Consider the following 12,630-nt stretch of genomic DNA (forward strand, 5'->3'; position numbering starts at 1 on the left):
ATGAATTGTTTCATTTAAAAAAAGACATTTCAAGCTGTCTAGTCATGTTTATTATTTTTATGAACCAAGTATTTGCTGAGATTCTGGTTGTTTTATTTACGTGTCTGTGAAGAAAGACGACAGAGACTGTCGGCTTTCTTTATTTTACAAAAGCCCAGCATTTTGTTGTTATTATGAGGTTATACAACTAAAACTAGACCCTTTACAGATTTGAATGATATATTTCTTTTATCTGTACGATCAGACGGAGTAATTTAAGTTTGTTTCGGCGTTATCAGGAGAAGATGCGTCAAAACGTGCTGGCGCGTTCGTCGACCCTGGAGGGTTAAAATGGTTGCAATCCTATTTATCGGACAGATTCCAGTTTGTTCATGTCTATGATGAACCTTCCACATGCACTAAAGTTAGTTATGGAGTTCCACAAGGCTCTGTGCTAGGACCGATTTTGTTCACCCTGTCCATGCATCCTCTAGGCTATGTCATTAGGAAGCACTCTATTAATTACCACTGCTATGCAGATGACACTCAGTTGTATCTATCTATTAAACCTGTTAACACATCTATTAAACCTGTTAACACAAACCAGTTAACCAGACTCCAAGCGTGTCTACTGGTCATCTGACCAGTAACTTTCTACTTTTAAATTCAGAGAAAACAGGGTTTATTGTATTTGGGCCTAAAAACCTCAGAAATAACTTTTCTAAAATTATAGCTACTTTAGATGGCATAGCCCTGGCCTCCAGCACTATTAATTACCACTGCTATGCAGATGACACTCAGTTGTATCTATCTATTAAACCTGTTAACACATCTATTAAACCTGTTAACACAAACCAGTTAACCAGACTCCAAGCGTGTCTACTGGTCAGCTGACCAGTAACTTTCTACTTTTAAATTCAGAGAAAACAGGGTTTATTGTATTTGGGCCTAAAAACCTCAGAAATAACTTTTCTAAAATTATAGCTACTTTAGATGGCATAGCCCTGGCCTCCAGCACTACTGTGAAAGACCTTGGAGTTATTTTTGACCAGGACATGTCCTTTAACTCACACATAAAACAAATCTCTAGAACTGCCTTCTTCCACCTGCGCAACATTGCCAAAATTAGGAAGATCCCGTCTCAAAATTATGCAGAAAAACTAGTCCATGCATTTGTTACCTCAAGGCTAGATTACTCTAACGCATTACTATCTGGATGTCCCAGTATCTCCATAAAAAGCCTCCAATTAATCCAGAATGCTGCAGCCAGAGTCCTGACAGGAACTAGCAAGAGAGATCATATTTCTCCTATATTAGTTTCTCTTCATTGCCTTCCTGTAAAATACAGAATAGAATTTAAAATTCTTCTTCTCACATATAAATCCCTTCATGATCAATCTCCTTCATACCTTAAAGACCTCATAGTACCATATTATCCCAATAGAGCACTTCGCTCTCAGAGTGCAGGTCTACTTGTGGTTCTGAGAGTTTCCAAAAGCAGAATGGGAGGCAGAGCCTTTAGCTATCAAGCACCTCTCCTGTGGAACCAGCTCCCAGTCTGGGTTCAGGAGGCAGACACTCTCTGTACTTTTAAGGCTAGACTTAAAACCTTCCTCTTTGACAAAGCGTATAGTTAGGGCTGGCTTCAGGTGACCCTGAACATCCCTTAGTTAAGCTGCTATAGGCCTAGACTGCCCGAGAACCATCAGTGCACTGAGCTCCCCCACCCTAAGCCTCCCCTCCCTTCCCTTCCCCTCTCTTCCTCTCCTCCCCCCTCACGTATATTCCACCATTGAATGTCACTAACCTTGTGCTCTCTCCCCTAGTTTGTGCTCTCTCTCTCTCTCTCTCTCTCTCTCTCTCTCTCTGTACCTTCTGCAGGTGTCCCCAGTCCTGGAACTGTATATTGCTGATGTGCAGTTACTGGCCCCACCGACCTGCAGTGTTTATTTGTTGTTTATTGTTGCTGTTCTTTAGTCTCTCCTCTATCCACTCACCCCAACCGGTCGAGGCAGATGGCCACCCAAACTGAGCCCGGTTCTGCTGAAGGTTTTTTCTTCCATTAAAGGGAGTTTTTGTATTGTGAAAGGGATGCTAACCTGGATTGTATCCAAAAAACATAAAACCACAGCTGCCCAACTCACTGCAGAATTAAATGTGCACCTCAACATTCCTGTTTCCACCAAAACTGTTTGTCGGGAGCTCCACAGGGTCAATATCCATGCTGCTATATCCAAACCTTTGGTCACCTGTGGTCTAAAACCTGGTGTTTCAGTTTCATTGTCCAACCCCTGTACATTGGAACAGATGCGACAGAGTTCAATCGCACGATGCACGACATGCTGCAGACATTGCCTGCGGAAAAGAAGAAGGATTGGAAGACTTACCTGCCTGAACTAGTGATGGCTTACAATAGCCACGTTCATTCATCGACTGGTTACTCCCCGTTTTACTTGGGCATGATGCAAGGCTGCCCATGGATGCCCTAGGGGGGAGGGATCTGACTGACGATGAAGCGGATGATTTGGATGCATGGGTGAAGAATCACCATGAACGACTGAGGACTGCAGTGGAGACTGCAAAAGCAACTGCCCAAGAAGCTTCCAGGAGAAGGAAGAGAACCTATGATCGCAAGACTGCAGGAGCGCTCATTAGACCTGGTGACAGAGTGTTGTTGTGTAACCACAAGTTTAGAGGACAAAACAAAATCCAAGATAAGTGGGAGTCTGTACCGCATTTGGTAGTGCAACAGAATCACGCAGGTTTACCATTGTTTTCTGTACGTCCTGAACAAGCGGGGCCCACAAAAGTAGTTCACAGGGATTAGTTGAGACACTATAGTTTCCCTTCTCCCACAAGACAGGTTACGAGTGCTGAAAGAGAAAAAGAGTTGTCGGACATGGATGTTGATCCACATGACATTGTTTACACCCCATGTCCTACGCACTTTCAGACCACGGATTTATAGGTTGGGGCTAAATATTATGTGAGGAGGAGAGTAGTGTAGGTGAGAGTGAAGGAGTAGAACCTAAACATGATGCAGAATCTGAAAACATTAAATCAGATGATACCTCTTAAGGTCAGGTCAGGTTAGCTTTCAGGAGTCGGGTTGGCCTTCAGATTCAGGAAAAACAGGTTCAGTCCTTGAGAGTCAGGTATGGCTTTCAGGTAACAGGTTAGATCCTCAGGAGTCAGGTATGCTTCCCGGTATCAGATTAATTCACAGGCACAAGTTAGCTCTCAGGAAACAGGTTCACTTTCTCAGAAGTCAGGTAAGGCATTCAGGAGTCAGATGAGCTTTCAGATAAGTGGTTAGCTCTCAGGAATCAGATATGCCTTCAGGAATGAGGTCAGAGTTACATGAAGCAAGTAAGGGATTTTTTTTTTTTTTAAAGAAAAAATTAAGGTCATTTTGAAGTTGATGGCAGTAACATATCTGAAGAAAGTTGGGAGAGGCAACAAAAGGCTGGAAAAGTAAATGGTACTAATGAGGCAAAAGAACATCTTGCAGACATGATTTGATGTGAAAAGAGCACATTAGATAGTCAGAGTCTCTCCGAAATAAACATGGTGGAAAGCTGTCTACAAATTATTGAACAATTTCAGAATAATGTTCCTCAATGTAAAATTGCAAAGACTTTAACTATAATCATCATCTACAGCAATATCATCATAAGATTCCTACATGCCAAAGTTTTTCAGTTCAGATTTGTAAGTATTATTTTTTTAGTGCCAAAGTTCAACTACCACTGTTATGGCTCCATATTTTATTAAAAATAAATATTATGCCATGCTGTTGCCTGTTTTGGGGAAATACACACCTTTTATTTTGCACACTGTTTCAGCATAATACAAGAAATGACAGGAAAAGGAAAACAGAAAGAAAGGTAGCTACAGTTGTCTGAGAACAGACTTTTTGTGCAAAGATTTTTTTTTTTGATGAGTTATATATTTTAGAGCCCACGGTGATAATGAATACCATTGTCTCTGTGTAGAATTATATTTTTTGGAAATCAACTGATTATTAACGCATCAGTGTAAATCTGTAGGTAAAATATAAAACATACGGACTATACCTCTATAGCGGTACACACCTTGCAGCGAATCTCGTGAGATTGGAGTCGTTTCCCCGCCCAACGTGTTTAGAAATGAACCGAGCAGAATCGTCTCAAGGGGATTTTCTTCTTGAGGTAACGTGGCGGGAAGGCGGCGAGGAGGTTCTGTTCTCTGGGACCACAGTAAACAGACTCTGAGAGGTTTTTGTAGCCCACACGGTGAGGAACGCGTTTGCTGAAACTGGTGAAATGAAGCGTTTAACATGATCCGACAAGCAACAGGTGAGTGACAAGTCTTTATCCACCGTGGTTAGTCTACCGTCACATTTGTCCATGTCACTTTAAAGGCTGCTGGACAGCAGTCACATTTTTGAAAGGTTGTCAGGAATTTGCTGGACCAGTTCCTCCAGTAGTGATACCAAGACTCATTGTGGGATTGTTTTGTCGGGTGTGTTTTCAATAAAAATAATTATTTATTTAGAATTATTTCTCCCAAACATTTCAGATGCTTTTGAGCCAATGCACGAGTATGTCCACTCCCTACCGCGGCCTGCTGATCATGTGCTCAGCTCTGGCGCTGTTTTGTTCCCTGGTAGCTATTAATCCTCAACACTCTGCTATGTTTCAGGTCATTGAGTTGAAAAGACATATGTGGATAAACTATAAAATACTGTTTGTTTCTTTAGTACAGTAAATACTTAGATTAAAAAGTCGTTATTGTAGTATGTGTAACAGAAAAGCTTGCCAAACCTGTCATTCTTTGCTGTAAACCCTAAGAGTTTGATATCTGTCTGTACAGGTGCTTTTGATCAACATGGCTGCCATTTGGTTGTGTTCCCAATGGATGGACAAGCCAAACTCTCTTCAGAAGTCAGCAAAGCAGAAGTGGTGAACTTGATAAACTACTTTCTGTCTCTGCACAAGTATGTGGAGCCACACAGGCCTGTTGTGTATTTATGCATCTGAGAGGGATGACGGGGTGAACTAATGGTTCGATTGTCCTCAACAGTAAGAAGAAGGAAAAGGAGACGTTGGTGTCAGTGGTGGCTGATCTGAGGTATGCCTCGCTTCCTGTGACCAAGTTCATTGCTGAGACTCTGCTTCTGCTTGAGGTATTGTCATGGTGGATCCCTGCTTTAGCTTTGTGACAAAGCACAACACTGTTTTTTTTTTTTGTCTTTGTTGGTGAGGACATTTGCACAAAGTTAAAGCTTTGAACTGGATGATTTCTGAGTCCTGGATAAGAGTTGTGTATGTGTGAATGTTAAGCTAGTCTCTAACTTTGCATTTTATTTTTGGACAATGTAGATAAATGAAGAACTATTAGATTTCTTTGCCCTATTTGGAGTGAGCCACCATTTGAACTGGTGAATATTTACAAGTATTACAGATAGTTATACTTTGTGTTGTGACAGCTTTTATGCTTTGAGTTTTTTATTTTTATTTTTTTTAACTACAAGGTATTAATTCTGTTATTCAGTTTGCATGTATTTTTTGCAAAATGAACTTCGATAGGTATGTTGTATTCTCCATTCTCTTCAGTGTTAATCTTATGTCAAATCATCCCTCTGCCCCTTAATTTATACTGCCGACACAGTGTACTTTTTCCTTATATCTCGACAAACTGCACTTCTGCTTGTTGGACAAAATGTTGGCATTTTTAAAAGCGAAACAGCTAGGTTGTACAGTTGTGCTTTTGTGACATCTTCTTGGTCCCCACATTCAGATTTAGCCAGCCAGTACCAGAGTGAGTGGGATACTAGGAAGCTGATTTTTGTTTTATTTCAGAATGATATGTAGTGGGTTAGCTAATTTTTACACTGGACCAGAAACTATTGCCTTGACTCAATGTTTGATTTGTCATCTGGGAACAGAGAAAGGCATTGACTTTAGGTTGTGAGGAGAGTTTTCTGTGCTGCAGGAAAGATAAGGGATACATGGGACTAAAGGTTGACATATGACGATGTATATAGTGATTTGCTCATAATATTAAAATATTAGTTGATTTTAAAATTGTTTTTTTTTTTCTTTTTCTTTTCTAGCAGCACAAGCGGACAGTCTCCAGTGTGTACATAGCTCAGCCCGAAAAAAAGGATCCTCTCATGCTGTTACAAAAACTACTGACACCATCAAAGTCCCATGCTCCATCGTTCAAGGTACAGAAAATACTCATTGTGTGTCTAGCGATAATACTGGGACAACTTCAATTTTCACCTTAATATTTAACACTGATTTGATCTTTTTCAGAAAGTTTTTGTGAAAGAAATCTCAGAGCTCTCCAACTACATTGACCAAAGCCAGCTAATTGCATCACTGGGGGGCCACCTTATTTACTGTCACCAAAGCTGGGTAGCCTTCATTAAGGTAAGTTATACTTGGAGAATACTTCTGCCAATAGCATTGCATTGTCCTGCCTCTAAGAAAACCATGTTGCTGTTTCTAAGAAAATTGACATCTTGTAGCTAAGGCTGGATGCATCGTGAAACGCTAGAGTTTAGTGACATTGCAATACTTATGACCGTCAAGCTAAAACTGTATTTGACTTTGACTGATTAAAATAGTTCTTTATATCATTTCGCTTCTTTTTCTATGATTTTGAGCAGCTTTTAAATTAGCTATGCTAACTAGTTGCCAAAGTAAAAAGGACAGCAGGGGTTAACAGATGTGTTGTCACTAATACAAAGAATTTAAATTTGTGTATTTTTTAAAAAATTAAGAACAATTAAAGTGATAGGTGTTAGGCCACAGTCAAAGCGCAGATTTACTTTCACGGTTTATAAATCTCAAAATGTCTACCAATACTACAATGTATACATTATTGTTTTACGTTGACTGTCCAGTCTTTGGAAAAAAATATAAGTACATTACATATAATTTGACTTTAGAAGTTTGGACTTCAAATGCACATTAACCCTCTGGGGTCTGAGGGGGTTTTTGGGGCCTGGACAAATTTTGACATGTCCTGACATTTGTGCTTTTTTGAGTGTCTTTTAAACATATTAATGTCTAAAGTCTGATAACACTGTAATCAGCACAAAATTGGCTACAATAATATGTGAGCAGCAAGTTTATACATTATTGTGTTTTTGAGAAAAAAGTGGTTATGCATGGTTAGTGAAAAACTACAATTTTTTACTCACTGAAATAAGACCATAAAACACAAACAGAACATTGGTTCACAAGACTTTGGAGACCTGCATGTTGTAGGCTGAAGTGTTTACTTCAGAGTGCTGTGAATGTCATCTTGTTCACACATTCATAGTAAACAATACACTGATTTAAATTTTCTAAGACACTTTTTGTCCAGAAAGGCCATATGCAAGAGGGTGTGTCTGAGGATGAATAGTCATATGATTTACCTGAGAACACAAAAGACGCACTGAACGACCAGACAAAGACGCGCATAATGAGCCTTTCAGTCAATGTAGATGGGACGGATTAGTGCAGCACAATACAACACAATGAGGAGCCAAACGATCCTCATTTGAGTTAAAATCAGTGTTTTTACTCTGAGGACAAGCTAAACTATTTGTCTCTGTGTGGAATACAAGGAGCGCTTCTTCACGTCCGTGACGCGCCATCATCCAAACACGCAGAAAAAGTGAGTAAATTCTATGATGAAGTTTGATATTTTGTGTCATTTCTCGGGGGTGTGCACATATTTACCTGGTTCACCTGAGATTATTTACATGTGGACAGTGTACAAGGCGGGACCGCATTACCTGTAATGAGGTGAGACAGGAAAAAACGGACTTCTTCTTACGTTCATACGGATTAAATAAAAAGGGATGATTTGTTTTCGACTTGAATTGTTTCACTCAAAAGAAAACATTTCAAGCTTTCTAGCCATATAATTCTTATTTTTATGAGGCAAGTATTCGCTGAGATTCTGGTTGTTTTATTTACGCGTCTGTGAAGAGAAATGGCAGAGACAGAAAAGTCTGAGAGCGCACCCTGTCAGCTTTCTTTATTTAAAAAAAGCACAACGTTTTGTTGTTATTATGATGGTATACCACTAAAACTAGACCCTTTACAGATTTGAATGATATAGTTCTTTTATCTGTACGATCAGAATTGATGGAGTAATTTAAGTTTGTTTCGACCTTATCAGAAAAAGATGCGTCAAAACGCGCCGGCGCGTTCGTCGACCCCAGAGGTTAATATAAATTTGTTACAAATGGAGCAAAATCTAATAAGTTGTTGAAATCAATTTGTGGGCTTTGATAATCCAAACGCTCTCACCTGATCAACACATACCCAGATGTTATGTTCTTACGTTCGGGACTTGTAATTATTAGCCATACCCACTTGCATGTAAAATGAATAACATTGATTATCTGTTTACAAAGGGACCTGCCAAAAGGTGGGATATACAGGATTAGGCAACAGGTAAACAGTTGATGTGTTGGAAGCAGGCAAAATGGGTAAATGTAAGAATCTGAATGACTTTGACAATAGGAAGGTTGTGATGACTGGAAAACTGGCTCAAAGTATCTCCAAAACAACAAATTTTATGGGGTGCTGCTGATATGCAGTGGCTAGTACCAGTACAAAAAAAATGCCCAAGGCTCACTGATGTGCATGGGAGAGAAGGCTAGCCCATTTAGGCTGATCCCACATAAGAACTACTGCAGCATGAATAGCTGAAAACCTTAATGCCAGGTATGACACATAGGTGTCAGAATACATGCTTGCAATATACAGTGCTGCCTAGCCACAGATCAGAATCCCCATGCTTCTTCTCTGTCCACAAGGGAAAATTCCTTGGTCACAGTAGCTCAGTTACATATAGACAATATTCTACTAACACACTAGACCCAAAAACCATAAAATCTGAGTTAGGAAGTTTAGTTTTTTTTATTCTAGAAACACAAGCATACTTAATAAAGCTTTTTAAGGTTGAAAATGTAAAAACAAATTGTAAATATTGACATGTAATGAGAAATTAAACTAATATATTCACAACCAGGGGCGGCGGGTGGCATAGGCTTGGGAAGGCTGAGCCTTCCTAAAAATGTGGAATGACAGACTGCTGATTGTTTATATTGTGCACATCATTTGGCTTATGTTAAAAATTTACAAATGTCTGTGTTTTGCCTGCAGTTATATTAATTTATTACCCTACTCTTTGTATCGGTTTAATGGCCACCTCCTGCTATTGCGTTCGTTTACGTTTGGTGAATGCGCCCCTGGCTGTGGCCGCTGTCTGGCCGTTCGTTGGTTTGTTGATATGCCAATCATAGGCAGTGTAGGGGGAGGGGTGGGAAGTGCGGGGTACACAAAAAATTGTATATACATAAGATATATCGACAGTTACATAAATTACATTTATTAAAAGAGAGATTGATATATGGTTTAATTTTAATTTCAGTTATGAAAAAACTTGTCAATCAGAGCATGCGTGAACTTCAAACCGCGATTTGAGGATTCTTTATTTGATCAGCGACTGCTCAGGCAGTAGGTCACCAGATACCAGATTCGGACATTTTTCAAAAAAGTCGGAAACCCAGACACTGCCAGCACCAACACAGCAAGAGTTCATGAATGTTAATGCGAGTGGAGGGGAGCGTCAGCTTTGGGATCCAGGTAACGGCCACCTCCTACATTAGCCTTCCCAAACCTCAACCTCACCCGTTGCCTATGTTCACAACAAAAAGCAGGTAATGCCAAGGGAGTTTTCAGACAACTCTTCAAAACAGAATATGTATACGGACAAAATGCAACAAATAGTGATTGCATTTCCAGACTGAGGGTTTCTGACATAGTGGAAGTATAACATACACTACCAGTAAAAAGTGTCAATGTACTTTCTCATTCAGTCCAATGAGAAAGAGCATCCAAATTTTTGACTGGAGGTGTATGTAAAACTGAGATACAGTCAAAACTATATGCACACATGACATTTACAACAAAAAGTAGGTGTTTCTGTATGCATTTTTTCCCCCCAGCTTTACTACTCAAAACATGAGGTAATACTGAAATTAAGCCAAAATTAGGTTGCAACAAACAATTATTTTAATAATCTGTTAATTGATCTTCTATGTTTTTGATCGAGGCCATCTGGCAGTTGAGGCAGATGGCCGCCCAAACTGAGCCCAGTTCTGCTGGAGGTTTTTTCTTCCGTTAAAGGTTAGTTTTTCCTCTCCATTGTCACCAAGTGCTTGCTCATAAGGGATTTGTTGGCTTTTTGTAAAGTGCCTTGAGATGATTTTTATTGTGATTTGGTGCTATACAAATAAAATTGAATTGAATTTGATTAATCAGATCTTTACAGAACAATATAGAGGTCTGTTTTTAATGTTTTGTCAAAATGTGAACCTTAAATGAGTTTGCTTCACATTAAAAAAAAAAAAAAAAAAAAAAAAGAGAAACCCTAATTATGTGTGAGAATATATCAAATGATCTTAAATTTTCCATCCATCTATCCATTTTCTTCTGCTTCTTCTTTCTTCTGCCACTGCCCCCACAGTGGGGCCTAAGCAGATATGTGGACTTGAGAACTGTATTCAGCTAAAAGTGTTGCATTTTGTTGCAGTAATAAGTGTGGACAAGAAAGGATTTAGAAAGGAGGATAGAGGCTACGAAATGACCCTGACCAGGAAATTAGACTGTGGTTAGCGAAGCAGGCCTAGTAGCAGGACAATATAGCGACTGTCAGGGAAAGCTTCGACTTAATCCGCGTTGTGGTGAGTGAAGTTATGACTGCTGGAATGGCAACACTATGGGACAAATTGAAAGGAGACCTGCTAGATTTTTTTTTTTTTGGAACTTCCATCTATCCATCCATTTTCTTCCGCTTATCCAGGACTGGGTTGCGGGGGCAGTAGCCCTGGACACTTATTCCAACACTTCCGGAGGGAGGGGACACCTGGGCGTTCCCAGGCCATCCGAGAGACATAGTCCCTCCAGCGTGTCTGGATCTTCCCTGGGGCCTCCTCCTGGTGGGACATGGCCAGAACACCTCCTCAGGGAGGCACCCAGGCTTTTTTAGAACTTGTGAACTAAGATTTGTTCTACAGCAAAGCACTGTCCTGGAGCCACTGTACAGACTGCTTAGGGAACAGGTAATGTGGAAATGAACTGAAGTGGAACAGAATGCATTTGTGAAATGCAAAGAACTCTTGACAGTGACAAAATGTTGGCACACTATGACCCGTCTACTACTCACATGAGCATGTGATGCCTCTGCATGTGGTATCGGTGCGGTGATACGACACACTATGCCAAGCGGGAAAGAACGTCACATTGCTTATGCATATAATCTCTGCTAGAAAAAAAAAACCTCTCAAATTGTGAAAGAGGACTGATATATGGTGTCAAGAAATTCCACCAGTATTTGTGGGGGAGACATTTCTACAAGAACAAGGGCTTTACCACACTTGCGCAACACAGATTCAGCGGTAGGCAATCATCTCATTAGCTTATGATTACCACATTGTATTTTGCAAATCAGAAGAACACTGTAATACGGATGGACTTTCCTGCTGTCCCTTGCCTGAGACCAGCGACACTGGCACTTTGGTGTCTGCAACCGCCATGAACTCACTGCTGACTGAGCATTTGCAGGAAGCACCACTAAATGCTACCCAGATCGCCAAAGCAACATGCACTGACAGTGAGTTATCCAGAGTGTGTATGTATATCATGGAAGGCTGGCCCATTGAGTTTGAGGAGCACTTAAGTGTTTTTTATAAGGAGAAATGAACTATCCACTGTTTTATGTGTTTTATGGGGAGTCGTACTACTCTCCAAGATAAGAAAGGCAGTTTTCTTGGGAGATTCACACTGGCCATCAAAGCATTGTGAAAAAGGATGGTGATGTATGGTGGCCAAACCTTGATTCAGATGTGGAACAAACCTGCAAGGAATGTGAGACATATCAGACTGTTTTTCTCCTGAGGGTTGCCTGAGCAAATTGTGACCGATAATGCCACCACTTTCACATCTGAGGAGTTTCAAACTTTTGTAAAGCAGAAGGGAATCTTGCACACCCCAAGTGCTCCAGGTCACCCTGTGATGAATGGCTTGGCAGAGAGATATGTTCAGACCTTTAAATCTGGCATGAAAAAACTGGCCAAGACAGACCTGGACTTCGAGGACAAGCTTTCTCTCTTCCCTGCTGCTGCAGTATCGAACAACACCTAACAGCACTACTGGACAATTTCTTGCAAATCTTTCTTCATAGACAGACTGGACTTTCTGACACCATGCACCCAGGAGACAGTCTTCAAGAAACAGTACCAACAGAAAGACCACCATGACCGCAGTGCTCCTGACCTTTTCTTTAATGTGAATGACCCTGTTTATCTGTGTAGCACTGTGGGGGGAGGTCACAAGTGGATTCCTGGATCAGTGATGAGATAGACTGCTCCTGGACTCTGACACAGTACACAGATGCCATGGAGACCAACTGTGAGCATGTGTCATCACTAAACCTGATACAAATGAGCCTGATTCATAGGCAGGACAGGTTGATGATACAGACTGTAGTGATTTCCTGGAAATGCTGACATTACCATCCACGCTCCAGAGCTCTCAGAACCTGTAGCGCTGAGGCGCTCCAGCTGAGTGATTAAACCATCTAAGCGTTATATGC

This window comes from Mastacembelus armatus, chromosome 24 (assembly GCF_900324485.2).
Source record: "Mastacembelus armatus chromosome 24, fMasArm1.2, whole genome shotgun sequence".
Classification (NCBI taxonomy): Eukaryota; Metazoa; Chordata; class Actinopteri; order Synbranchiformes; family Mastacembelidae; genus Mastacembelus; species Mastacembelus armatus.